The sequence below is a fragment of the Pongo abelii genome, chromosome 11 (assembly GCF_028885655.2).
Source record: "Pongo abelii isolate AG06213 chromosome 11, NHGRI_mPonAbe1-v2.0_pri, whole genome shotgun sequence".
Classification (NCBI taxonomy): Eukaryota; Metazoa; Chordata; class Mammalia; order Primates; family Hominidae; genus Pongo; species Pongo abelii.
Window position 1 is genome coordinate 90,328,767 of NC_071996.2, and position 27,371 is coordinate 90,356,137.

The 27,371-nt window shown below is 32.6% G+C and overlaps 1 protein-coding gene across 3 annotated transcripts in view; it reads right to left on the reverse strand.

Moving 5' to 3' along the window:
- The window catches only part of CALCRL (calcitonin receptor like receptor), a 111,427-nt gene that overhangs the window by 80,532 nt on the left and 3,524 nt on the right, over positions 1-27,371 (reverse strand). Inside the window, exons 2-3 of one of the 3 annotated variants that reach the window (XM_054548581.1) lie at positions 13,119-13,186; positions 9,467-9,580 (exon numbers count right to left, since the gene is read on the reverse strand). The exons of 1 other annotated variant lie outside the window; for it this stretch is intronic. The gene's annotated coding sequence lies outside the window, so the exon portion shown is untranslated. 3 annotated transcript variants of the gene reach the window in all.

Genomic DNA, 27,371 nt, shown 5'->3' on the forward strand with positions numbered 1-27,371 from the left:
TGCTAATCCTGGAATTCTGGTCATTAAAAGAAAAAAAATTGTGTATATCATTCTCTGCATCAATTTCAAAAGTTATTCTTCATACCTATATTTAGAGATGCAGCTGAAGCTTTAAAATATTCAATTGGGCATATAATTTTATAAAAATAGAGCGTTCTAAAAGGAATTGAGAATCATGTAAAATTTAACCTGTTTTTACTGGATCTATAAGTCAATATAAAATATTTATTTTTCTGTGTACATTCCCATATCTACTTAATGATACTGTATCGTGTTGATTTTGTCTTTCTTCTTGCGTTAGCCTATATATTCTTCATGAGAGTAAATAAAACTAATCATGTCTTAAATATCGACTTCTATTGTTATTTTGAATCTCCTAAGGGTATAGATCAAGGTTTATTCATTCTTACCTTACCTTTTGTTTCAGCATTTAAGACAGCTCATAGTAGACATTGGAAGATTGGTTAAATTGCTATTTAAATGACCTAGAATACAATTGTTTAAGTAATTTACCAACCTTTGCAAAGCTGAATTATATTTGTGTATTCTGTCAATATTACATAATATTAAGGTTCTGAGATGTGTTCTTTATCTTTATTCAGCTTTTCCTATATTCTAGAAAATTTCACCTTCTTCATAATAATTTCTTAGAAACTTGTTTTTTTTGTTGTTGTTGTTGTTTTTTACATGGAGTCTTGCTCTGTCACCAGGCTGGAGTGTAGTGGCGTGATCTTGGCTCACTGCAACCTCCGCCTCCTAGATTCGAGCTATTTCCCCTGCCTCAGCCTCCCAAGTAGGTGGGATTACAGGCACACGCCACCATGCCTGGCTAATTTTTTTTTTTTTTTTTTTTTTTTGGTATTTTAGTAGAGACGGGGTTTCACCATGTTGGCCAGGATGGTCTCAATCTCCTGACCTCATGATCTGCCCGCCTCGGACTTCCAAAGTGCTGGGATTACAGGCATGAGCCACCAGGCCCTGCTGATATTATGGACTAAATTGTGTCTGCCCCCAAATTATATATTTAAGTTCTAACCCTCAATATGGTTATATTTGGGCATGACACCTTTAAAAAGTGATTACGGTTAATGAAGTAATAATTGCGTATCCCTAATCTAATATGACTGTTGTCTTCACAAGAAGAGGAGGAGATGTCAGGGATATGCAAACACCCCCGTGAGGATGCAATAAGAAGGTGACCATCTGCAAATAAAGAAGAGAGGCCTGAGGAGAATCCACACCTGCCAACACCTTGATCTTGGACTTCCAGTTTCCAGAACTGTCACAAAATAAATTTCAGTTGTCTAACCTTCTAGTCTATGGCTTTCATTATGGCAGCCCTTGCAAATTAATACAGTTAGCTTGGGCCAGCTCACAGAACTTAACTCTAAAGTGAAAGCTGGCAAAAATTTCCAAAATTTTATAAGTGGAATTTTTTGAATTATCTAATTTTAAACACTTCCTTATTATTGAGTAGGCCATTTCATTTTTTTCAAAGATAAAAACAAAGAAATACATTTTAATTTGCAGAAGAGCAACTTACATTAACTGAAGAAAATGCTTACTGAATATGAAGTTAAAGTAAAATGTGTTAAAAGAGCCTTCCTTAAATTATTTTAGCTAGAAGCATAAATCTGTCTCTAAACATTCTATGATAGCATAATGAATATAAATAGCATATTATGCCATTATAAATAGCAGTTTTAAATGATAGATTAATAACTGTTAGTTCTGGAGCCATATGTTAATCTTTGTGGAAGCAGAAGCTGGCTCATATACTGACAACCTCTGTTCGCCCTACTAATAATTCAACCCCTAGTTGCTATTGTCACATTGAACTACAAATTCCTAACAGAAATTACTCCAAAACCTAGGAAATGAAACAGATGCTAACATTTCAAGAAAGCCTTCAGAACAAGAACATTAAAAAATCATTTTCATGTAGTGCTTGAAGTAAATCAAATCTGCTGGTATTTCATGTGCTTAAGTGATCACAGCTTTCCCAGCTGGTGAGTATCTTTAAAAGAGAGGTTTCTGTCTTTCATATCAAGTGTTATTTTGATTAAAATAATCATTTAATGAACTAGATCTGGAAGAAGTCAAAGTTCTTTTATAAGATTATGACATAATAATATCTTAGAAAAATCTCTTATTTACTGAACCACTTTTTTTTCAAAGAATAAGAACATTATGATAAAACTCATTGAAGGTATAACTTATATAGGCTAATAGTTAAAATTAGATTTCTTCTTCTTTGATTTTTTTTCAAAAGAAAAAATTTTTTTTTAAGTTTTTTAAACGAACGCATTAAAACCAGTTATAAATTCTTGTCCACTACTGCCAGGAAAAACAATAGATCAGTACGGCCTCATGCAACTTATTTGGAAGTCCAAAATTGATGGTAAATATTATAATATGAATTTACATTTCAGAAAAATATATATTCAAGTGCATTGTGAGTGAAAAAATAATAATTTTGAATTATGCATATAAGAGATGTACTCTTCTGAGAGTAGAGGTGTAGGGAAGGCTAGGTTCAGAACAGAGGAAGAAAGAGTAAATTTTTAATATCTAGTCTTGGTTTATTGATACACAAATACAATAATAATCCATATCTAGAGTTTTACTTTCAAATAGATTTAACATATCTGAATATTGGATACTTTGCATGAGTTTTGTGAAAAGATTGAGTTAAAAGTTTCAAAGCCATTTGAGAATTTCCTTTGAACACACTAAAGGGTATCTGTGAATACTGGCTTATTATATCATGGCAGATTTACAATAATTTACGTGTTGCCTTTCTTAGCTGGAACTGTATGTGCCAGGACTAGATTAATCCTTATGGTTACATAGATCAGCAGCAAGACCTCCCACGTGGAAGTAGCTATATTCATCTTTCTCATCTGAAAATAACTTTATTAGAAAATATCACATATCTTCTTATTGCCAGCCAGGTGACTCATAGGAAAGTACAAGATAACTGAAATCAGCTACATAATCCTATAGTTCATGCACTATTTTCAAACACTTTGAAACTTACTGTTGGTAAGTAAATGTTCATCTTAATTATATCTAAATAATCTCTTCTATAATTATTCTTGTGATTGAAACCTTGTTAGGCCTCAGAAGACTCCGAATATCAAAATAACGCATACCTTCCTACTTTTATTTGCACCTCAGAACATGAGACTTCCAGCATCCTGGAAAGTTCAAGGTGTTCCTTAAAGTCTCTTAAAGGGATGGTTTGCAAGCCAGTCTCTTTCACAGGACCACCATAGACCATTCTTTCTCTAACATTCCAATTTAATTTGTCCATGACTTCTGCCTTTATAGTCAACTGGAATGCCTTTACTCTTGCTACTGTGTACTATTTTATGCTGACACTATCTCCTGATGCTCTCAAAGTCATCAACTCTTGGGGTGCCAGAGTCCTGCTACATTCTGTGCACAACTGGTGAAAAATGGCCTTCAATTTTACCCTCTGCTGTGTTGCCATCTGGGCCCTATGGCAGCACAATTCCTGTCAAGTGTTTTATTAATTCCCTCATAAAAACACCATTTTCATCTTCAGCTGTCTAGAAGCTCCAAACCAGTTCAGTGTCCAGTAAGCATAGACACCATGCCACCCTTTGAGCCTTTACATTCTCATTGTCACAAGTTGGGTCTCCCAAACAAAAGAAAACCATCCAACTTTCTTTTCCCTCTTCAACAAAATTCAAAGCTTCTTGGCACATTATTTCAAGCATACAGATGCTGGCGAGAGTGTAATAGGAAGTGAACAAAAGGAAAGATATTTGGACCAAGTATTTTATCCTGGCTCCACCTTATGAATAAAAGGAAAGTAGACATTGTCAGGAATTCACTGATGTAGCATTAAAAAATCTATTACCAAGAGATCAAAGGTAGCTAGCAGGAAATAAGATAAAGGACTGACACCCAATTGTATCCACAGGTCAAGTGTTTTTATTGCTAAAATTCCAATAAAAAAATTAGTGTTTCTAGAAAATAGATATTTATATCTGGGTTCAGGCAGATTAAAAAATCAATGAGTTTTAAAAATTACATTTAATGAACAGAGTGCTTTATGTTTTTTTTTTTGCTTTACTAATGTGCCAGCTTGATGTCCCCAATAACAAGTCCGGCTTGATAGCCCTGCTAACAAATCCAGCTTCATCTAGTACGATAGAATATATTTTTTCTCAATTCATTTCCATTTACTGCCTGCTCAGTTTCTTAAATTAGAAAATAACTTGACTAATTCAATGGACAATGGATTGGATATGAATCTAAAATGAGGCAGTTTCCTGAAACCCAGACTTAACTGTATGTGGCAATTTGCTTTGGGGCATTGTGCAAGAGAAGGTTTCTCAAATTTGTATAATAATAGTGAGGCTCTTATAGTAAATATCACAGAATGCTTTGTTAAATTTGAAGTTCAACATCTAAGAAAATTTCCAGAAGAACACATTAACGTCCAGAAGACACTACCTAATCTTGTCTCTTAGAAATTATCAGCAACATTGTGTTGCTGATAACTTCTAAGAGACAAGATTAGGTTGTTTGTGGACATTTATGGAATAGTCAGTACAAATGTGTCGAAGAGAAATGGTATAATTCTGGTTGTGACACTAGATTACTATTCTGTTTCTTTTAACTTTCTTGCTTCTCAATTTTTAATGTAAAATATGAGGGGGCTATATTAAAAAGATAAAAGGATCTTTGTAATCCTAAGAAGCTATGAAGATAGTCTATTAGAAGATTTAAATATAGGGATTTTGAAAGCTCTGTGTTCAGAAATGGCATCAAAGCAATAAAGTTCCAATAGAGAAAAGGAATTACAATTCACATTACAATATTTAGATAGGACTGTAAGAGAAATAAATAGCTCTTCCTTATTTCACATTTAAAATTTCAGACAAATTTGACCTTCAAAGATATAAGTCTGAACAATAATAATAGAACATAATAGAAAAATTGTTCTGACTGCAAAGAAATAGACCTTTCCCAATAGTCACTTCAAAATGCAAACCAGAATGTATGGTCTATATTGTTTTTAATTTAATGTATCTATGTGAACAAGCACACTTCTTCCTCATTTTCATTGCATACATTTTTACTTGGAATGCCTTTGAAGTTAATCCAATGTGCTTCAAAGTTACATGTATGTATGGCTTTTTTTTTCACCAACTGTACATATGTCTGTAAATTCCCACCAAATATGGTATCAAATATGTAGAATCTGAGATGTTATAAAAGCATTCAAAATCATATTTTCCTCATAAAGGAAACACAAAATTGACCTTAATAGGATATTATTGAGGAATATTTTAATTATCTGGCTATAAAGATAAATTCTAAGGTTTCCCAGAATTTAGAAAACTTACTCTTTGATGGCAAAATTTACTCTAAAGTATTTTGCAATTGTGTGTGTGTGTGATAGTGTTTGAAGTGACAGGGAAACCTATGCGTCCTGGAAACCTATGTGTCAAGGCATTGTTTTCTGGATCATTTATGGGCATATCCAAAGGCTTGGGAAAAAATTTAGGATAAATAGAGAATAATGAGCTTTTTCAGAAATAAATAACTACGATTACTCCATGCAATAGAATCCCAAATGATTTGAAGTTAGACTTTATTATTAGTTATACAGTAAATGTGATAAACAAGTTTACCCTGTGTGATACAAAAAATAAAAAACTGCAGCAGGACCATGATTTTTTCTTTATAGATAAGGGGCTCTCATGCTTAAAGCCTGATTAACAATAGCCACATCTGATTTCAAAATGTAGATATCCCAATGAGGTAGTTCTTCACAATGGGAATCACTGGTTAGGTGTTAGTTACCCAATTTCTCTTATTTAAAGCTTAATGGATATTTGATGCCATATAGACAAAACATTTGGAAGAAGTTTCAAATTCCCACCTGGAGATAGGTGGCACATAAAACAGCCTAAAAAAAATAAGAATGGTTTAAAAGGCTTGCTCGAGTTAACTAATGGTTGGCAGATCCATTTGCCAGGCTTATTGAATCAAGCTTTAACCCCTCCTTTAAAGGCGGCGTCTGTTTCTCATTGGCAGGAATGTTTTAGATTCAGCATGTTAAAAGCTGCAAATATTTGTGTTGGGTTTTCCTTTGTGAGCTATCTACAGCAATGTGAGAGAGCGAGTACATTTAGCCACAGCAGGAACTTCCCATAAAATCACAGTAAATGACTGTGCTTTTCTTATAAGCCACAACCTTCCTAGGCATTTCTCAAATACTTTACATAGAAATTTGCTCACTTTAACAAAAATCAATAAATGCAAATATCATTTCATTTGTTTTCATTAACTAGGAGAAATAGCGGTAACATATTGTTAATTATATTAGCAGGACCCTATAGCTTAATGCAACAAGTCAAAAGGCATCTGGCCATTCCTAAGTATTGTGACTGATGGAGTAATATAGACAAAAAAATTGGATAACCTTGGAAAATATGTATAAAGATGTGCAGTTTACAAAGAACTGGCTGAAAATTAAGGAGAAATGGCAGATTCGAAACCGTGATAGGTATAAATGAATTGTGGTATGGCCTGATTAAAAATTTTACTTCATCATATTCATACTGGAGTCTACATAATTTGGGAAGAAGAAACATTTTGTCAAAACTGATATATCCCATAAAATATAACTAACATACTTTGCAGGAAAGCTTAAGGAAGGCATGGGAGACAAAATGGATGACAAACGTAACAATAATAATATTTAAGTGCAATAAAGTTTTTTATAATGTCTACATAAGGGAAATCAACACTGCATTGACTATGAGAATTAGTTTGGGGGTCTAATGGACTATTCCTGAAATTTGGACTGAGGGGTCAGATTATTAACGGTAGACCTGAATTTGTCTCAAAGAACAATGTTTTGGAATCCAATAAAATCTCTTCAGATACTCTCTATTTAACTGATTGCTTGTTTCAAAGGTCAATTCATTTTGGAAAAAGACTATGGATTTTTCTCACATTTTATGACAACATAAATGTTGACAACTTATGTTTTTGTTAATGTATAGTGTTATTCATTATCAAAAACAAAAACAAAAGCAAGCTATTTGCTAATAGTCATGTCACAAATATAATTATTATACATAGAATTATACAGTCCCAGTTGCAATGGACCTTTCTTAACTTCCTTACAATTTATTATCCTTTTAAAACACAAGAGAAACCCATTTGGTATCTTCCACCCATAGCTTGAAAGTCTTGTATTTATTTGCTTATTAGTAGTACATTTCCATTTGATACATGTAATATTAGGTTGCATTATTCTAGATCCAATTTTTCCTTCTGTAAGTGAAGTTTATGAAATAAGGTTAGTTGTTCTAGGCACAAATGCATTGTACAATGAAAGGCATGACATTATAACTCACCATATTTTCATGATAAGAAAAAATGCATGCATATTTATTGATAAACGTATTTTAAGTGTATTCCTTATAGTGCAGGAAGTGCAAAGATGAATGAAACACTCCAGTAAAGAGCAGTGTGCTTCAGGTTTTTCTGTTGACATCTTGTGTAAAATAATTTTGAAAGAACTTCACCCATTTCAACTGACAGATCAGTTGCAAAGCATGTAACTTTTGGCACATTTTAAATGTTGACATTCTAAACTATAACTGTTACATCATTTTTAAAAATTCACAATGAAACATAAATATAAAAGCAGTTCAATATCTACCACTTTCATTTAAAATAAATGAATGAGTTCTTCAAAGCAGTTGGAAATAGTACTTCATTTCTTTCTCTCCTTGAAATCATATCCCAGTCCACTACCCACCCTTCCTCTTATATAATTTTATTCTATTAAAATGTATTTTTATACTTTAAATTATTTTTAGTGATACCCTGAAGGAGAGCCAGGAAAACTCATTATATAGAAAAAAAAGGAATAAAAGTAGCACGGAGCAAGAAAGAAGATAAAGTGACATGGAAATAGATCATTAGATGAGCAGGTAACACTTTAAAATCTGTGATGTTATGGTGTCTGTCATTTTTTTTTTTTTTTTTTTTTTTTTTTGCAGATGTGTGCATTGCTGTGATGTAAATCTCTTCTAATCTTTTCTCGTGAAAATCTTTACCCTGCTCTAAAACGTTTTGCAACAAAATTTGTACATAGATTAAAATTTTATTTTAAAAGAATCCTGTCCAAATGGCAGCAAATGAATGTTTTTTAAAAAGTTCCTCCAGATTGCATTACCACTACAACTTTTATCAAAAATAATGGCAATAATGATCATGTTGATAATAATAGTGGCTAACACGTCTGGAAGGCTTACTAAGCTTCAAGCATGAATCCATACATTACCTATTTATACCTCTACTTGTAGCTATCTATTTATATAGAGTGTCCACCAAGTCTGGAAACACAAATGATATATAATGTGTGATTCACTGATATATATTAGATTGTAATACTTTTAAAAAGTAATATTTGATTTTCTAGAGTTACAATCACCTTATAACAATCATATAAGGTAGATACTATGATTAACCCAGCTTTACCTATGAGGGACCTGAAGCTCAGTCAGTTTATTAACTTTAACATGTGATTAAAAATTGATTAATTCAAGGGTTGAATCAGGCAGTCTGGTTTTAAAGTTTACACTCAAGATCAAAATGCATTATTATAGACATTGATATATAATTTGATTCATAATTCATCTTAAACACAAGTAAAATTTTATTTACCCTATATTATTTAATGAGATGAAGAAGGGGGAAGCTCACATGTCCTTTTGAAAGGAGGCTTGGCAAACATCAATGTATCCACTATCCTTGTCTCCTTGTTTGTGGCCTAGGAGATTGTTACACCTTCCAAAAATGCTCTCTAGTAAGATTCAGAATGGGTGATACAACACTTGGGTTTTTTGTGTGGGGAGGGAGAGGTAGGTAAAAGAGAAAAGGAAGATTGTGAAAAGAGATGTGGAAAAGGATAACTAGCTGGAAGCTTGTACCTTCGAAGTTTTCTCTGGCAGATCAGTTTTAGGAAGGAGATCAAATCGAGTTTTAGGATCAGGAAATTGATTTCTGTAAAACAAGCTGTTTCTGCCTATGTAGTAAGGGTATGGATAACTCACTTCATAGATCCTTGGTCTAGGGAAAAGTGTAACACAAAGTAAATGATGAAACTCAGTTCTATCAAAAATGAAAATGTTGTTGCATTTGAGAACCATTATGGTGTGCAATGTAGTAAAAAAGATAAGACATTCATCCTAATTTAATGTAAAACAAATTTGAAAAGAAAAAATGATAACCAAAGAATTTCATGAAGGTATTATCGTCACTGCGTATAATATGCTTTCTACTAAATTTCAATGAGTGTTTATGTTTACCTACCATATTAAATAATTACTATTACATTGGCATCATAATACCTCTTATGAGAGGAACTGTTCTTTCTGATAAAATAAATTAAAAATCCACTTACAGTAGAGCAGACTCTTGGTCATAAATGTTATCAGGTGCTCAAATATCAGGGGAAGAATTCTCCTCTCCATGAATCAAATTAGAAAATGCGTTACTTTTACTCATGCAACAGAAGCTGGAAAATGTGTGACAAAAAGAAAGAATGGGGTAAAGACACAATAAAGTCAAAAAGATAGAGAGAGGCCAGAATAGATTATTGGGAGAAATAAGTGACATCTAAAAATGGTCATTTCTACTATTTGATTTGAAGTTGTTTGCATTGGTAGTATGTGAACCTCTCCCATATCTGCTATCGTGTAAATCTTTAATGAAGTCTACTATCTGTGTGGGTGGAATTTTTTACAGAGATCAACACCAGGGCTGTTTCAGGAATCAATGCAAAGCAGAACAACTTTATGCACTAAAGAAGAGTCTGATTAAGGGCAAATTAACAAGGACATTGCAGGGAAGGATATTCATGAGGAATTCCACCATTTTACAGAAATAATAATTATATGACAATCTTTTAGTGATGAAGGAGTACTGGTAGACTTTCATGGCACTTAAGATGAGACCCTCAAGGCACATGATCAAGGACGATTACCAATACTTACTTATTTAAGCCAGTGTCATATTTAAGTCCCAGCCTTATTTTGCTGTGGTACACGTAAGTTAACATAAATGACAAGTCACACTGACCTCATTTGGTTGAATTTTAATTACTTTAATTGGAGACACTGCTCATTATATAGCAAAATAAGAATAAGTATTTGTAAACATTCTATTAACAAAAATGAATCTTTTGAATCTTTAATTATGACCTACAAGTCATTAATTGTGTCTCTCATACACATGGGAGTATACCTAATTTGAACTCTAAGCAATAGGACAGTGTGCTATAAAATTTTAAAGAGATAATAAGATGATCATTCATAAAATTGATTTATTAAGCACACTTCAAAATACTATAAGCAGCCAGGTGCGGTGGCTCACACCTGTAATCCCAGCACTTTGGGAGGCTGAGGCGGGCAGATCACGAGGTCAGGAGATCAAGATCATCCTGGCTAACATGGTGAAACCCCATCTCTACTAAAAATACAAAAAATTAGCTTGGTGTGGTGGTGGGCACCTGTAGTCCCAGCTACTCGGGAGGCTGAGGCAGGAGAATGGCGTGACCCCGGGAGGCAGAGCTTGCAGTGAGCCGAGATCGCGCCGCTGCACTCCAGCCGGGGCGACAGAGCAAGACTCTGCCTCAAAAAAAAACGAAAACAAAAAAAACAAAATACTATAAGCATAACTTTTCTGGAGTATTTTCATATAATTTACAAATATATTCTTAGTTTATGTAATATGATAAATATTGCTTCAATTTTAGCTGGATTAAAATTTAAATGCAAAAATGGATCTATTAAATGATTAGAAATTTATAAGTTAATATCTTTACTATTTTGGAGTCTGAAAGAACTTTCCACAAGATTACTAAAATTTACTGATAACTAGAAATAGATGCTTCTGTTGCCAGAATTCAAACTAGCCAGAGATATTTCCCTTTATATTTTTTTTATTTCCCACTTCTTACCCATCTGTCAAGTTTCGGTCTGCTGTATGATTATATAAATAAAACCATACCAAAAAAAAAAACCCTTCTAGTTAGAGGAATTGAACTATTACAAATCACATAGTTGGTTACAAAGAACTTCAGATGGTATTTTATGTTTAGCTACTATCTTTAGGTCAGAGAGTTACAGGCAGCTATTTCAGAAACTCAGAGCTGGAATGGACCTAAGAAATCTTACAGAAAAATCTTCTCATTTTAGAGACAGAAATTAGGAGTTCAGGAGGGTTTTGTGATTTGCTTTATATTCCACGGCAGTGGTAGATGAGCTAAGACTGGGAGCCCCTCCTCCTAAGTCTCTGTTCTGTACTCCTTTTATTATGTTAAAATGGAAACATATATAATTCAAACTAATATGATGGCAAACTGCAATCATAGTTCTCATTTTTAATCTCCATAAAGATAATTTTTTCTACCTCTTTCTTGCTGGAATTGAAGTGAATTTACACCTTAAACTGCACTATTAGAAAAAAACAACTCAAAAGGCAGCCATTAACTTCTCACAGAAAATCTTTCCAATGCTCTACAAGTTCTGTGAGACCAGGCTAATGAAGAGAATGCACCTTTAAACTTGGACCTTTCATTATCAGCTACTTCCAATTTATCTTCTTCAAACTCTCAAACATATGTTATAATTTATAAGTTGAAAAACACACTTGGAAAAAATATAGTGTATTCCTCTCAGTGTTCACATGAAGACATGACTGATACACACAGATAGTGGGAGGCCAAATCCAGTTCTTCCCTAGTAAGTGAATTTTCTCCCATTGTGCTCTCTTTCCTATATATCTTTATTAAGCAAACTTTGGGCCTTTTGAAAGTTAATCTGATATTACTTCACATAAAAACCATCAGGAAGAAAAATCCAGCTGTCAGATATAAGTTGGCATTTTGAGCATTCAAACCTTGCTCTAAGGAACAGTGAGTCATGTGAAATGAAATGTACAAAGGAAGCTGACACATGAAAGGACAGAACAACAATGATGAGTTCCCAAAGACATGCTGTGGGAGAAAGAACAATTATAGAGGATCTATTTTTGGGTCCAGCAGTATGAACTGGGAATTTAAAAATCACAGCTTAAGTACAGAAGGAGGAATGATGTCACCCAGCTTTAAATTTAGGAGAAAATAATTTAGTAGCCTTTAGTTTTAATTTAGGTTATTACCATTTATTACGATGATACATTATTGAATTGTCAAATGTTTGCAGTCTAAAAACAAGTTAATGCGGGACATTTAATTTTGTAGGAAAGGCAGCTATGAGGCGTAACATTAATTGCATAATTAATATTTTATTTGCCATGGTACTATAATGCCAAACATAAATAACAAGACAAACACGTCTGGAACAGTAGTCTTTCTGGAAGCACCAATGCCCCAAAAGCCTGTAGTTAATGCCCAGGATTGAAAATGAGACTCTCAGAGTGGCCAGGGAGTTCTAAAAATAATATTTAGAGTCATTTAAAGTTTTTTCTTTGCTTATAAATAAGGTATCATCTTATGTTCCAATTATGAAAAAGTTTTGCATCCATTCATAGGAATATAAGAGTGACAATGTGAATAGAAAATAAAGAACTCTATAGAGAAAAGGAATTTAGTTCAAATGAGCAAATTAGCCCTATTTTATAATGTTAAACATAATTTTTGTATATATCCATATAATTATGGTTATATGTTTTATATAGTATATATACATATAATATATGATGTATGTGGCTAATTTTATAAAATAACTAATATTAATACATCTACTGGACACATTCAAATTAATTTAACACTCCCGGTAGTCTGGCCAAGAGAACAGCAATATAGAGACTAAGTCCACTGCCAAGGTGCCAAGGAAATAATTTTGTAAGTTTGACAGATGTCCATAATTCCATCTTTATTAATATTTTGTTAGATTGCCTTTCAAGGTTCTCTTTTATTCTAAAGTTAACTATATACCTTTCCGTGAACTATTTCTCACTATTGTTAACATGGTCTTAACCTCAGCTTTACTGGAAATGCAACATGTTACTTTCATTAGGTCATGAATGTTCTTTTGTAATATATGCAATACCTGAAAGTAGGGCCATCCAAAGTTTTGACAGGTGGTAGCACAAGTGGTTGGTGTATCATCGTAGGATCCTAGATGACAAGAGAACATTCCTGTGAATTTGGTAATATTATGAGTGGATGGTGGGATTTCTCAGAATTTAACTTGAAGTTAAATACTAGTGTGTTTCTTTGTTAAAACCATAAACATATATATTTCAAATGATACTTTTCAATGGAAAGTTGGGAGGAGACATACCAGGTATATTGAGGTTGTCACCATGCTAACCTGAAAGTAATCAATAACTTTGATCTTGGCATCATATGTCCTAAGAATGGGAACCCCAACAGGCACAAACATGGAGGCAGATAGTGCCTGTTGTTTAAGGTCTGGGCCCTAGGAAGATGTGTAATCTATGTATGCATGGCTCTGGTCTACGGGCTGGAGATATGGTAGTCCCTGCTCTCATGGGGCTTATATTATAAGGAGAAAAAAAAGAAACAAATAAATATAAAAATGGCCAGTGTTGATAAGTGGTATGAAGGATAATAAAGCAAGCTAAGGGAGAATAGGGAGAAATGAGAAATGTATGATGGTGGTATACTAGATAGAATAGTCACAAAAAGCGTCTCTGAAGAGGTGGTATATGAGCAGTGGACCTGAAGTAAGAGAGCACACCAAGGAATGTTCAGGAGAATGGTCGTTTTTAGAAGAAAGGATGACTGAGTCAATGGTTCTAAGGCAGGAAAGACTTGGCTAGTTCAAAGTACAGAAAGAAAGTCAATATGGTCATAGTGGAGTGAATGAAGGCAAAGAGCATTCAAGAACTTGGTCAAAGAGGGAACCAGAGGCCAAATCTTGTCAGTAATGAGTTTTAAATCTCCATAAACAGGATGTTACTAACAAGTTAAATTCATTCCCTGTCAAACAAATACTGAAGTTACATAAATGTAGTTTACATACATCCTTTCAGGCTCAAACTAATGTTGAAAGCGAGACATAGCTAATTTACCTTGCTTTGCATTTACACACTGTTTGAATTTTAAGAACTTGAAAAATGTCAGAATTGCATTTTGTGAATTATTTACCTTAATTAAGTCATATTGACATTTGAAAGGCTTTTAATGACCTTGTGGTTATGGAGCATCAATTTTCTACTATACCTAACAATAATCAGATCTATTGCCAATAATTTCTTTAAAGTCAACAGAGATGTTTATGTAAACCCTCAAAAATATTCAGAAAGCTTATTATTAAAAGTAATCTCTGCAATTGAATCTTTTGAAAATCAAAAATCATTTCCAATTATTTTGAAAAATTATCTTGTAAATGTTTACACCTTCATGTGTTTTAAAAACATATGTCACTAAAAATTGACTAACACATTTTGTAATTAGAATCTTGTGGTCATATTAATTAGATGTGTATTTGTACATTGACAAAAAGTCTGCATATACTTTTTGCATTAGGATGTTTCAGTCAAAGATGGTCCACATATATGACTGTGGTACCTTAAGATTTTCATACTGTATTTTTACTGTACTTTCTATGTTTTGGTGTGTTTAAATACACAAAGACTTACCAGTGTGTTACAGTTGCCTAAAATATTTAGTACAGTGATTTAGATTTGCAGTCTAGGAGCAATAAGCTTCACCATACAGCCTAGGTGTGTAGTAGGCTATACCATCAAGGTTTCTGTAAGTACCCTCTGTAATGTTCACAGAATGACAAACTTGCCTAGTGACACATTACTCAGGACATATCCCAATCCTTAAGTGACACCTGACTATATTTAGAATCTGGGTTTCTAAAAGCTATTTCAGAAAAAATAAAAGTTCCTATTAGTCTCAGCCTTTATTGGCATACATACGGAATTTAGCAAGTTCAAAGTTGAAGTTTATTTTGAGTATTTTCCCAACTTGCTAGAAAATACCACTAGAAGTAGAAATACTCAGAAGCATTATTTTTTTTCTGCATGGTTCTTTTTTCATCCCAGCCAAAAATGCTATGAAAGAATCTTTCCAGCTTTTTGGTGTTTGGGATATGTAAATGGTCACTTCTGGCTATCAGAAAATGTATTGATGAGTTAATTTTGGTTAATAAACATGTTGCATATATTAATAAAATTACAATGTATGTGTGAACATGTACTTACTACCTCTTTCTTCTGAAAAATATCAGTTATCTGTGGTATCAAATTATGTACTAAAATGGATTAATATTCAAGAAGAAAGGACAAAAAGAAAACATTATTAAGCCCCAATGTGAAAGATAAAAATACCTAGAGAAAACTCAAAAGAAAGAGCTAATTTTGTTCAAGTAGCAAAACTGGCTGAAATGGTTGGACAATAAAATCCCAATCAACTAAATCTGGAAAACACAGAAAAGAAATACAGCAAATAGGTATAACACCTATACTTTCTTGATATAATGTTGCCATGGTGAAATATAACAACTTAGCTGAAGAAAAAATATATAAACCTAAGTATATTTATGAAGAGAAAATCAGAACCTTGAAGAAATATACTGGTTAAATTCAGCTGATGGCTATAAAGGCAATCAAGTGAATTAAAAAATGAGGAATTATGTGAAAAACACAAACTTCAATGCTTTCTATGATGTTTTGACGCATAAGAAATAATTTTTCACAATAGGTAGAAAGAGAGACACAATCACTCTCAGGAGATATGTAAGCTTCATAAATTATTGTAAATGTGCAACCAATTTTTAAAAAAGAACACATACACATCCCTGAATAGAATTATTCATTTTCCTCCTCTCTTTATTTTTCAAAGGAGATTTTGATAGATATTAGATAGAGTTTTTGAATAAGAGAAATAGAAAGTTAGAGCTAAGATTCAAGACATTTTCTATCTGTGTTCTTGTTCATGAGAAATGCTATTCATACATATCCAATTTTAAAAGCAATAAAACATATTTTTGCTTTCCCTGGACCACCTAACCAAAGAGAGACACTTAATCCTTCTGTTAAATAGTTATAAGCAAAAAGTGACTTAATTATAACCCTGCAACATTAAGTCACTGCCATTCAATTAGAAACAAATGTTTCAGAGGAAAATTTTAATTCATTTAAAATTATGAGTTACAAATTCATTGTGACTCATAATAAGGAAAATGCAGATTAAAACCACAATGAGATGCTATGTTACACTCAGCAGACTAGCAACAATTAAAAAGTTTGACAATAATACACAGCATTAGAAAAGATATGACGCAATGGAAACCTCATACACTGTTGGTGGGAGTATAAATTGACATAAGCATTTTGAATTGCTAGGATCCTGAAATCCCACTGAAAACTATACCCTCAAAAAAACATGGACATATGTGTACCAGGAGATATGTTAACAAAATGTTCATAGCCTCATTGTCTGTAATAGCAAAACTGTGGAAGCAATCCAGATGTTCCTCAGCAGGAAAAAGGATAAATACATTGTGTTACATTCATACAATGGAACACTGTAATAGTCAAAGGAAAGAATCACAGCTATACCCATTAACAATGATTTATCTCAAGAACATAATGCTGAATGGAAGAAGCAAGTCTTCAAAGAATATATTCAAGATAACTCCACTTTCATTAAAGTAAAAATAAAAACAGAAAAATAAAGTAACAGTTTGCCCAGAAACCGTATGTGGTAAAGTCATAAAGTAAAACAAGGAAATGATTAGTACAAGCTTAGGGTAAAGATTTACTTCTGAGGATGTCCGTGTGAGTCAATCAGGGAAGAACATGATGGACAGTCTTGGGTCTAGGCATACAGGAGTTTATTTATTTAAACAGTATATGTGTATGTGTTAATGTCCTTGTTTTGCTATAAAGAAATACCTGAGGCTGGGTAATTTATAAAGAAAATAGGTTTAATTGGCTCCTGGTTCCGCAGGCTGTATAAGCATGGCTCCGGCATCTGTTTCTGGCAGAGCCTCAGGAAGACTACAATCATGACAAAAGGGGAGCTGACATATCCTCATATCTCATGGCAACAGAGGGAGCAAGAGAGGGAGCAAAAAGGTCCTATACTCTTTTAAACAACCAGACTTTGTGTGAACTAACTAAGCGAGAACTCACTTATCACCAAGGGGATGGTGCTAGGTCATTCATGAGGGAGCCATCCCCATGATTCAATCTCCTTCCACCAGGTCCCACCTCCAATACTGGGGAATCACATTTCAACATTCAACCTTCATATGAGATTAGGAGGGGACAAATATCTAAACTATATCAGTATGGTATACATAATATTCTACATACAAGAAATTTTCTTAATTATAAAGGTTTTTGTAGAAAAGTATGCAGAGTATAATTCCCTCCTATGGAATGATGTATTTGTTATGAATCTATGGATCAAAATATATGAAATGCAATTTATTAGGGAAAGGTCAAGGGATCTGGATGGGAGATGGAGCTGCCTTATACAGTACTGATCCTATTTGAAAGTTTATTATGTGATTTAAATGTATAAATTATATTTGATTTCAAGTTTATTATTATATATACAAAGGAATTTTGGAACAGCAAAAATGACTAACCCTTGAATCAAGGTGTGTGTGTTTGTGCGTGTGTGTGTGTGTGTGTGTGTGTATTTACCCCTGAATCTGATGAAGGTGAAAAGAGTCTACAAATTTGTAATTTGGATTATTACCAAGTTCCTAAGATTTTTAAGCTAGAATGATTCAGACAGGAAAAATGTGCCACCAACTCACAGAACTAATCATTCTCAGCCCAGAATTAAAATGGGAAGTATTACATACTTCTTGTTATTTATGGGTAGGTCAATATACATTTATAGTTATTATTTAGTTATTTGTAAAGACAATCACTTGATTTAAACATGCGTCCTATTTACTGACTTATTTTGTTATTGTTAGTTTGACTCTATTGTGTTATTATGCCCTATTCACACAACATCCAAAATACAGAAAAGAGAACACTATGTCAGGGCACACATGCGTCATTTAAGCACCATCTCCATCTGACCATTGAGCCATCCTGGACTAATTTGGTAGGTTCAGAATAAGCAGAGAGATTTTCACTTTACCAAACAGCACTGCTCTTTAAATGTGGTATAATCAATGTAGCCCAACCTGTAGAGGTCCTGAGAGACTCAGACAGATTTTATGACCCCTGCACTTAGAAGCAGAGTAATTATCTCGACCAATTGGGTTCAATCCTGAAACACAAGTCAGTTATTACCACCCAGGAGGTGGTATTTACTTTTCATAATTTTTTAAATAAATACTTTTCAGCTCTGATCAGAAGTAATAACTCTGAGACTTAACACTTACCATGCCCCAATCGAAAAGGCAGATAAAGCTTTACCATCCAAAATTTTAGACCAAGCATCTGGAAGATATTTGCATCTCAACTAAAAATGGTACCCACTGACATGCCCATTGTCCATGGCCATGTAGGCTAAAGCATCTCAATTTATGTGATTCAGCACTGGATTTTTATAATCTAACAAATTATATAAATCTAGCAAATCAAATGTCTTATTGGACGAATTTATCTTCTTTTACAGCCTCTCCTTTTATCTTCTTTTTCTTTTCTTGTCTTTATTCTATTTGCTCCCCTTTTCTTTTAAGATTTCTCTTACTTTCAAATTTCAAGCCTCCCTCTGATCTTTTAACTTGGTGAGCAATAATTACTAAGTTAATTTTGTTCTTAAAGTCATATCTTTCTATTCTTTAGATGAGAATTTTGTTTGGATATACTTTGTTCTGGTTGGCTTTTCACTCTTTAATCTTGTTCCTTTCATTTCCAATTTCATTAATTTTTGGGTCAATCTTCCAAGCCTTCACATTGCCATTTGTAAAAGCCACTGTCACCAGACCTGAAACAAAATGCATTGCTCTGGATTTACTCAAAAAGAGCAAAGTTTAGGGTGTGCAACATTTTAAAATTTTAAATTCAATTTAAAAACATATTATTTAAAACTCAGATACATATAGGACGGGCACTGTGGCTCACGCCTGTAATCCCAGCATTTTGGGAGGCCAAGGCAGGCTGATCACGAGATCAGGAGATCAAGACCATCCTGGCTAATACAGTGAAACCCAGTCTCTACTAAAAATACAAAAAAATTAGCCGGGCGCGATGGCAGGCGCCTGTAGTTCCAGCTACTCGGGAAGTTGAGGCAGGAGAATGGCGTGAACCTGGGAGGCGGAGCTTGCAGTGAGCCGAGATGGCGCCACTGCACTCCGGCCTGGGCGAAAGAGCCAGACTCTGTCTCAAAAAAAAAAAAAAAAGCTGAGATACATACATATAAACATGGAGAGCACCTCTACTTTATAGACATCTGAAGTGAAGAACTAGTTAGCAATAGGAATTAATTAAAGCAGAACTTATCAGAGAAGTCTTAATAACATTTGTTTGTAAACAACATCATGAATTATAAAATTGATTTAAGGTTCTATTTCATGCTGTAGACTAGCCGGTTATGTCACTGGTGTTACTATCAATCTCTGGAATAGACATACTTAACACAGTCAAGGCAATCCAATATACAGAGAGCTAAAAAAAAAAAAAAAAAAAAAACTACTAAAAAAGGTTTGAATTTTATTCATACCCTAAAATCCACTCTGCAACAAAGAGTAAATTGTAATAATTAGCAAAACTATTTAAAATTTATAGAAAATGTTTTTACATCTAATTTAGGATCAAACAATTATTCAGACTTCAAAATAACCTTAATTCAATCTACAAGTAGTATTTTGTTAGAAAAGGCTCTCAAAGATATTTGATGTCCCCACTGAATCTAGATGAGAGTGAACAAGTATTTTGGCACAGCCTTTTTCTAAACAAGAATATTGGGAGTAACCATTTGTTATTGCAGGGACTGGTACTAGCTTCAGAAAGTGTGAAGTGCCTCTTTACTGTGAAAAATTAGTCATCTTTGCACTCAAATTTTAAGGGCAAAGTATATAAATTCAAATTTCTTTCAAGGCTTTTATGTAAAGTTTATTTTAAGTGCCTTTTACATTATTTCATCAAGCCTATTCAGATTAGAAATTTCCACTCTTGTCTTTGTAAAGACAGCCCTATTTTTTTTTTCTATTTTAAGCTCCTTAGAATAAAGAAAATGTGTTGTAGAATACTGAGTTATCTTGCCATGTATAAACTTACCAGAACAAATTGACTGGTTTGTTCTTTAAAAAACAAAATATAGTTTTTTAAAGGACATGCTTATCTTTATGTTTTGTAATAATAACTTTATCAAAAATATGCTGTTTGATAATGACTGTATCAAATAAAGTCAGAAAGTTTAGGGATAAGAGTTAAGAAACAGGAAAGGATAGTGGTAAGAAGAAGCCATCTGACAATTTTTAAAAATGTTTTGAGTAATAGTTCATCTAAGACAGAGAGTTATTTAATCCAAACCAGTGTGTTACTTATGGTTTAAAATCCAGTCAGTAGTGTGATAAGAGACTATGTAGAAAAACAGTAAAATTACAACTTTGACACATTTTATATACATATTTTATCTAAATACTATGGATGTATGTTGACAATTAGCATTTTTCTCAAAGTAAAGTCATTGTTTTACTGAATGACATACATATTTGAACTCAGAAGAAAACCTTAATAGTGATATTTCTAGGTAAATGAATAATTAGAATTCTGTTTTAAAAGAAAACAATAAAGTTAACACTGAATCTCAAACAAATGGGGAATCTAAATGGGAAAATAAAAGATGTATTATTATAATATGAGTTGGGTCCATTCAGAATATAACTTGTGTAAAGATCCATAATGAGGCTTTCAAACAAATTATGATTTATTTAATCACAAATATGTATTTCAATTTATAAAATAGTCCTTTGGCTGTAAGTTTAGAAAACTTCTGTAACAATACAATGAGGTAACGTCATTGACAGCTGGCATTGTTTTTAGAGTTATCTGTATACATCAACACTGAAAAGCTTAATAAATTACAGACTAACAAACATGTAACTTACTGTTTAGCAAACAGACGTAAAACTTTTTGGCAATTAAACAGAATTTGTATTCTGCTATAGATGTTTTTAGAAAAGATTAATTTTCTTTCCTTGAATTTCATTGCTAAGTTTTTTTTTTTTTCCTCCTTGTATAGGCTCTTTAGTGCTATTGTCCAGAAAAGCAATAAGTAACGGAATAAGGCTTTTGTTGGGAGGCAAGAGTTGGCAAGTCAGCCAGTTTCAACAAGAATTCTGCCAGTTTTAGCCATTGTGTGGCCATTTAGGGAAAGGCTTCAACATTTTATGTTAAAATACTGAGCAATCTTCTCATTTACCCTAATTTGAAAGGTCATTCCTTGGAATTTAGTAAAATCTGAACACTAAGTATATTACAGGAAGCATCCTTACTAACTTTTTTCCTTTCAAAGTCAGTGAAGAAATACATATTAGGTTGAAATAAGAATAAAAAAATTAAAATTAATTTTTGAATATTTTCTTTTTGTAAATATACAGTATTCTAACACCTTCAGTATTTTTACTCTGGCATCTCTTGAATAATATATAAACTCACATGAAGCCAATATCCAGTTTTCTGTGATTTAGACTCTAGTATAAAGAAACATTCATTCATTTATTCATTTAAATATTTAGTAAACAGTTTTGGGGCACCTAATATACAGGCATTTATCTAGGTGCTTCATATATATTAGTGAAATGAAAATCAGGCAGAAATCCTTGCACTGGAGCTTACGTGTTAGTGGGTGGATGGAAAATAAAAAATAATAGCAAGGTTGGGTGCGGTGGCTCACACCTGTAATCCCAGCATTTTGGGAGGTCAAAGTGGGCAGATCACTTGAGGCCAGGAGTTTGAGACCAGCCTGGCCAACATGGCGAAACCCCATCTCTACTAAAAATACAAAAATTAGCTGGGTGTGGTCATGCTGAGGTAGGAGAATTGCTCAACCCGGGAGGCAGAGGTTGCAGTGAGCCAAGATCATGCCCCTGCACTCCAGCCTGGGCAACAGAGCAAGACTGTGTTTCAAATAACTAAATAAATACTAAACAAAAAACAAAAAACAAAAAACAAAAAAACCAGTAAATATGTAAATTATAATAGATTGGTGCAAGATGATTAGTATTACAGGAAAAAAGGACAAACTAAAATAGATGAAAAAGAAAGAGGTCTGTGGTGGTATAGACCTAAGTTGATTTTAAATAATTATCGATGTAAGTTCTTTAGAAGAGTTCACATTGGAGCAAGATTGCAGGGTGGTGAGCGACTTAGGTATATGGATATCTGGAATAAGAACATTTTATGCTAGTTGAAAGAAACCCACAGGTAATTCTTAATTCTCCTTTAGAAAATGTGCGTATCTTTCTTTAAATTTGTGCCAAATGAAATCAGAAGTACTGGCAGTAAGTAAACTTGTCTAGAGGTGAAGGACTTGATAAATGGAAGAAGAGACATTTAAAGCTGGAATACAAGATCTATAGGTCCATAAGTAAGGAAGATTAGCATTCTTTTCATACGCAGATGCTAATGTGACGCTTATGTAGTGTAGAGAAAAAGACAAATAATAAACTTAGAAATTATTCAAATAAATACTCCCTCATACTATTACGATTATTATATTACTATTATAATCTTATATCAATAAAATTATATGAATCACAATGATCTTTGTTCCTTACCAAAAATTTAATTTCATTGCAAATAGTTTTTAAACTGGAATGGATATACTGTAATAACTGATGTCCATATGCATATTAGGTTGAACTAAAATGTCCAGACGAAAAAAAAAGCACGTCTGTTATAAAGACTGTTTCCCTTCCATGATGATAACATCACGCAACTATTTCTGTAAGGAAAAATGTAGACCAGAATGTAGGACAAGCCTTGAAGTCTAAACTATTTTGAGTAATTAGGGGTAGGATGTTGTCAGAGTGTAAACATGTAACATCTTTTATTTCTTTGAAAAAAGCACATGCCATTTCAAGACCTACACCATAGTTAGATTTAATGAAACATTGAGATGGAGTCTCCCTTTTCTAAGTTAGGAATCCATTAACTAAATTTATTTAACTTATTCAGTCCTCTAGCTTAGGAAGCCACAAGTCTTATTTAAGGTTTTGAACATATGTGGTCTTTTATGGTACTGGAGTCAGGAAAGTTGAGAATTTGCTGAACGAACTTAGCTTTCAGGATTAGTATGAAAAATTACACATTTAATGGATGTTTTTGAAGAATGCTTGTTATATCTAAACTCAAATATAAAGTCTTTGTTAATTTTGGTGTGTATTTACTTTGAAGGAAGTAGACTGGAATTTGGTTCATTAAATGTAAACATATATTAATTTTATGATCAAAATGACTTTCACACTGATAACATGGAACATAGAACAGGAAATCCTTTTGGAAAGTGCATAATTAAGGAAGTTAGCTATTGTGAGAAATTCAATTAATTTAAAAATTAAACAATATTTAGGAAAATCATTATATGAATTTCACTCCTGCCAGGTTGTTCCAGACCTTAATATTTGCTCATATCTCATTTGAAGGCCTTCCTATTCAAATTAATGAAGACAAATATTCATCAAAGCTTTATTCTTAGGAATATCACTTTCTTCAACCATGGTATTTGCCATGGAATTAGACACAAAAAAATATTTTTTGTCAAAGTAGGAAAGGTAAAAATTATATTAGAAGCAATTGAAAGGGAGATATTTCAGAATATCTCAACCAAGGAAAACATAAAATTGCAAACACAGTGAATCTGGTTGTTGTTTATTTCAGGTTTTTTGATGTTTCATCAATAACTGAAGGTTTGCTACGATAATAAATATATACATATTTATAGATAATATTTACATTTTTACAGATAATAAATATATACATATTTATTATATGTATTTGATTTATCTGATTTATCAGACATTAAAAGATCTGATTTACCAGGTTTTGTCATTTTAGAAAACACTCTAGTTAAGATACTGAGTCTTGATCTTGTGGCTAGATGAAAAATAGAGTGGCAGCCAGCAGTATGGAGTAAGACTTTACACTTTGATTGGAATTGTCTTTACATAACATGGAAGTGGTGGTGGTGTTGTCCAGAGCAGGAGACCTGTCTTTTTGGCCTTTGACACCTAGCATAGGGCCAGGCACCTCATAAGTACTTCTTATGAGGTACTTCTATGGACCATATTGTTTAATCCTAGTATCCCCTAAGGGAAATAAATGTATAATCATATGAGTTAAAATATAAATATTCTTGGAGAGAAATAAACTCTGGGATGAAAAAGTCTGCTTCTTTCCCCCAAATGAAATATACTGCAATATTACCAGATTTTAATTTGTTTAGAGAAAGAGCAATTTTAGCATACAGGAAAATATGCTACTCTTGACCACCTGAGGCCAGAATGCAGCTATTGGGCATATGGTTTGGAAAAAAGTGAACGTTAGATAGGCTAAGTGAGAAAACTTAGTGGAAGGAGAAGGATACCAAAAGAGAGATGGAAAATTACCAACTGCAGATTGTACTTACTGTATAGTTTTTCCTAAAGCCCTGCAAGTCATGCCCTCTGTCTGCTGGGAAAACTCTTGGCCATTTGTGTCTGATGTCCATGTCTGTCTTTTGAATTCTGTCCCTTACTCCCTGATCTATAAAAGTATCTGAGGTGGCTTAAAAACATTACACACACACACACACACACACACACATATGTGTGTATATATGTATATATACACGTATATATATATTTTACCTTATTTTATAAGAGTAACTGTCACGTGAATTACCTGAAACATGGGTTTTTAAACTGAGAGTTGAAGAACTCTTAATATAGCTAACAAAAAAGAGATCCTATGAAACTCATGCAACTGTAAGCAAAATGAGAATGCCTTTGAATGTATTTTTTTTTTAATTTATGGAAAAAAAGTTTTTGGTTTCATTACATTCTCAATGTGGGTCTTAATTTATAAAATATTCAATGATAAATTCTTAAAATGAATTATGTTAAGCCAAAACCTAAATGTTTTTTTGCCATCCTATTGCACAGGCACTCTTTCTTTGTATTTTTGAAATATAATAAATAAGAAAATGTAAATGTCTTCCATTAGGTGGCAGTAATAAGTTCCTATAATAAGAACTTTAAAAAAAAAAGTCAAAAACAACTTGGAATCCTAAAAATTGAATTTATTGGATCCTTCTTAATGTTCTCATTTTGAGATTGTGGAGCTGCTATAATAATCAAAACTAAAATTTTCTGACAGATGTCTACATTTATCTCTACTGTAGTATAGTCACACAAGTAGCAAACAAATTTGTGTAAATAAATTTACTTTTATTATCTTGTGTTAGAAAAGATTTAGTTTGGATTTGGTGAATCATATCACTATTCAACTTTGCACTACTTCAGTAATGAGAGGTCTAATAATAGATAATACACAATAGTATAATGAAATATTTAGGATTTAGATTCATAATATATGTAGGATAAAACCAGAGTTTTGTCAACGAGGATTGTGCAACTTTGGGTTTCATTGAGTTTCATGTGTAAAGAAACACAGTAATTTTTGTTTAATACACCTTTTTAAATTGTTAATATGCAGGTATTTTTAAGTGCTCAAGTTCTATGGAGATAGTAATTATCAATATCAATTTTATTAGGTTTTGGCATGTATTGTATGATGGCAAAAGGATGGTCACTCTAACAACTGTAATTATAAATCACACTTGTTCACTCTTCCTGTCTTACAGATAGATTGCATTCTGTCTATCCGTATGGGTGTCGATGGTTTGGAATAAAATTTTGCATTGAAACGAATTATGTCCTCAGTCTCATTCACAACAGACTTAAGATGAACATGAAAATTTATTGCATATGTACTAAATGCCAAGAGCTAAAAAATTTCCATGTGTTAATTCACGGATTACTTACAAAACCTTATAAAGCAGTATGATTATCACTTCCACTTTATGGATGAGAAAGGGGAACTAATAAGTGGTAAATTTTGGGTTCATATGTGGATGATCTAAATCCAAAGTGCATCACAGTGCACTTCTATAAATACCATATACCTAAATTTCTAAAATAAATGCATATTTTTTCTTAATTTATGAAGTATATTGGTATATTTGTAGAAAAGACAGAAACAAATATACCATTAAAAGTAAAATTTTTAAGACATATGCACATTGACTAATAAAACATTAAACATGTTACTCTAATATTGTTTCCATTACTAAGTACAAAATAAAAATCACAGTTTTGTATTGATGACATTCTTTTCCCATGGTTTTAACCCTCTTTTTCTATTATAATGTTATTTATTGCTCTCTGATACTTACCAAAGTTTCTATTTTTCCTTCAAATTATCCTTGGAAGAAAGGCAAAATTGAGATGCATACGCAAAATATCTGCATAATCATTGGTCTCAGTTTAATTAGTGAATGCGGGTTCAAAATAACACTTATTTGTAAAATTTATGAATTTGGTAATTGGATACAAGAAAAATTTATCTTCATTTTGGTTAATAAAACCAAACCTGTGTGCTCACGAATATGCTATTGATCCTCCATGTGACTACGCTGTAAGGAGATGGGCACTTACAAACCATCTAGTTGCTATGTAACTAAATCATTGCAATTTAACATACCAAATGATACACTCGAAATTCACTATAATTTTATGAGAAACATAAATGAGCTTAGGTTAGCCTAAGCCTGAATAGAGAAATAACTACAGTTTTATACAAAAGTTTATGTCATATTAACACTTTTTAATTCAAAAAGATATGTTCTATGTTAAGGGAAATAAGATTTGTCTGAAAATTGGGCTCCATTCAGCAATGTTAATAAAATATAAAACTACAGCCCCAATACCATAGGGATTATTTATGTGTTCATTTTGGCTTATGCTAGATTGAACTGGGTTGGAATTTTTGTCTTTTTAATTTTTAGTAATGGAAAAGATGTATAACACATTTAATTTAAATCATGAAAAAATTAAAAAATAAAACTTGTTTAACATTTCAAAAGTAAATACACTATTTGGGCCATTTTTGCAAACAATAATATTTTGGTGTGTTAGTTTTGAATAATACTGTCTCTTAAGTAAACAAACTAATTGAAGAAAAAATGGAAGAAATGTGTTTTAGGAAAATATTTGCAACTTATTACCTGATAATAATTCTAGTAACCTAGGAAACATAGACCCTAACTCAGTTCACAGGCAGTGATACTATTTTATATTTTTGTAACAAGAAGTAAGACCTTATTATGTCCTTAAAAATTGAATACATTTCTTCTCTTTTTTGTA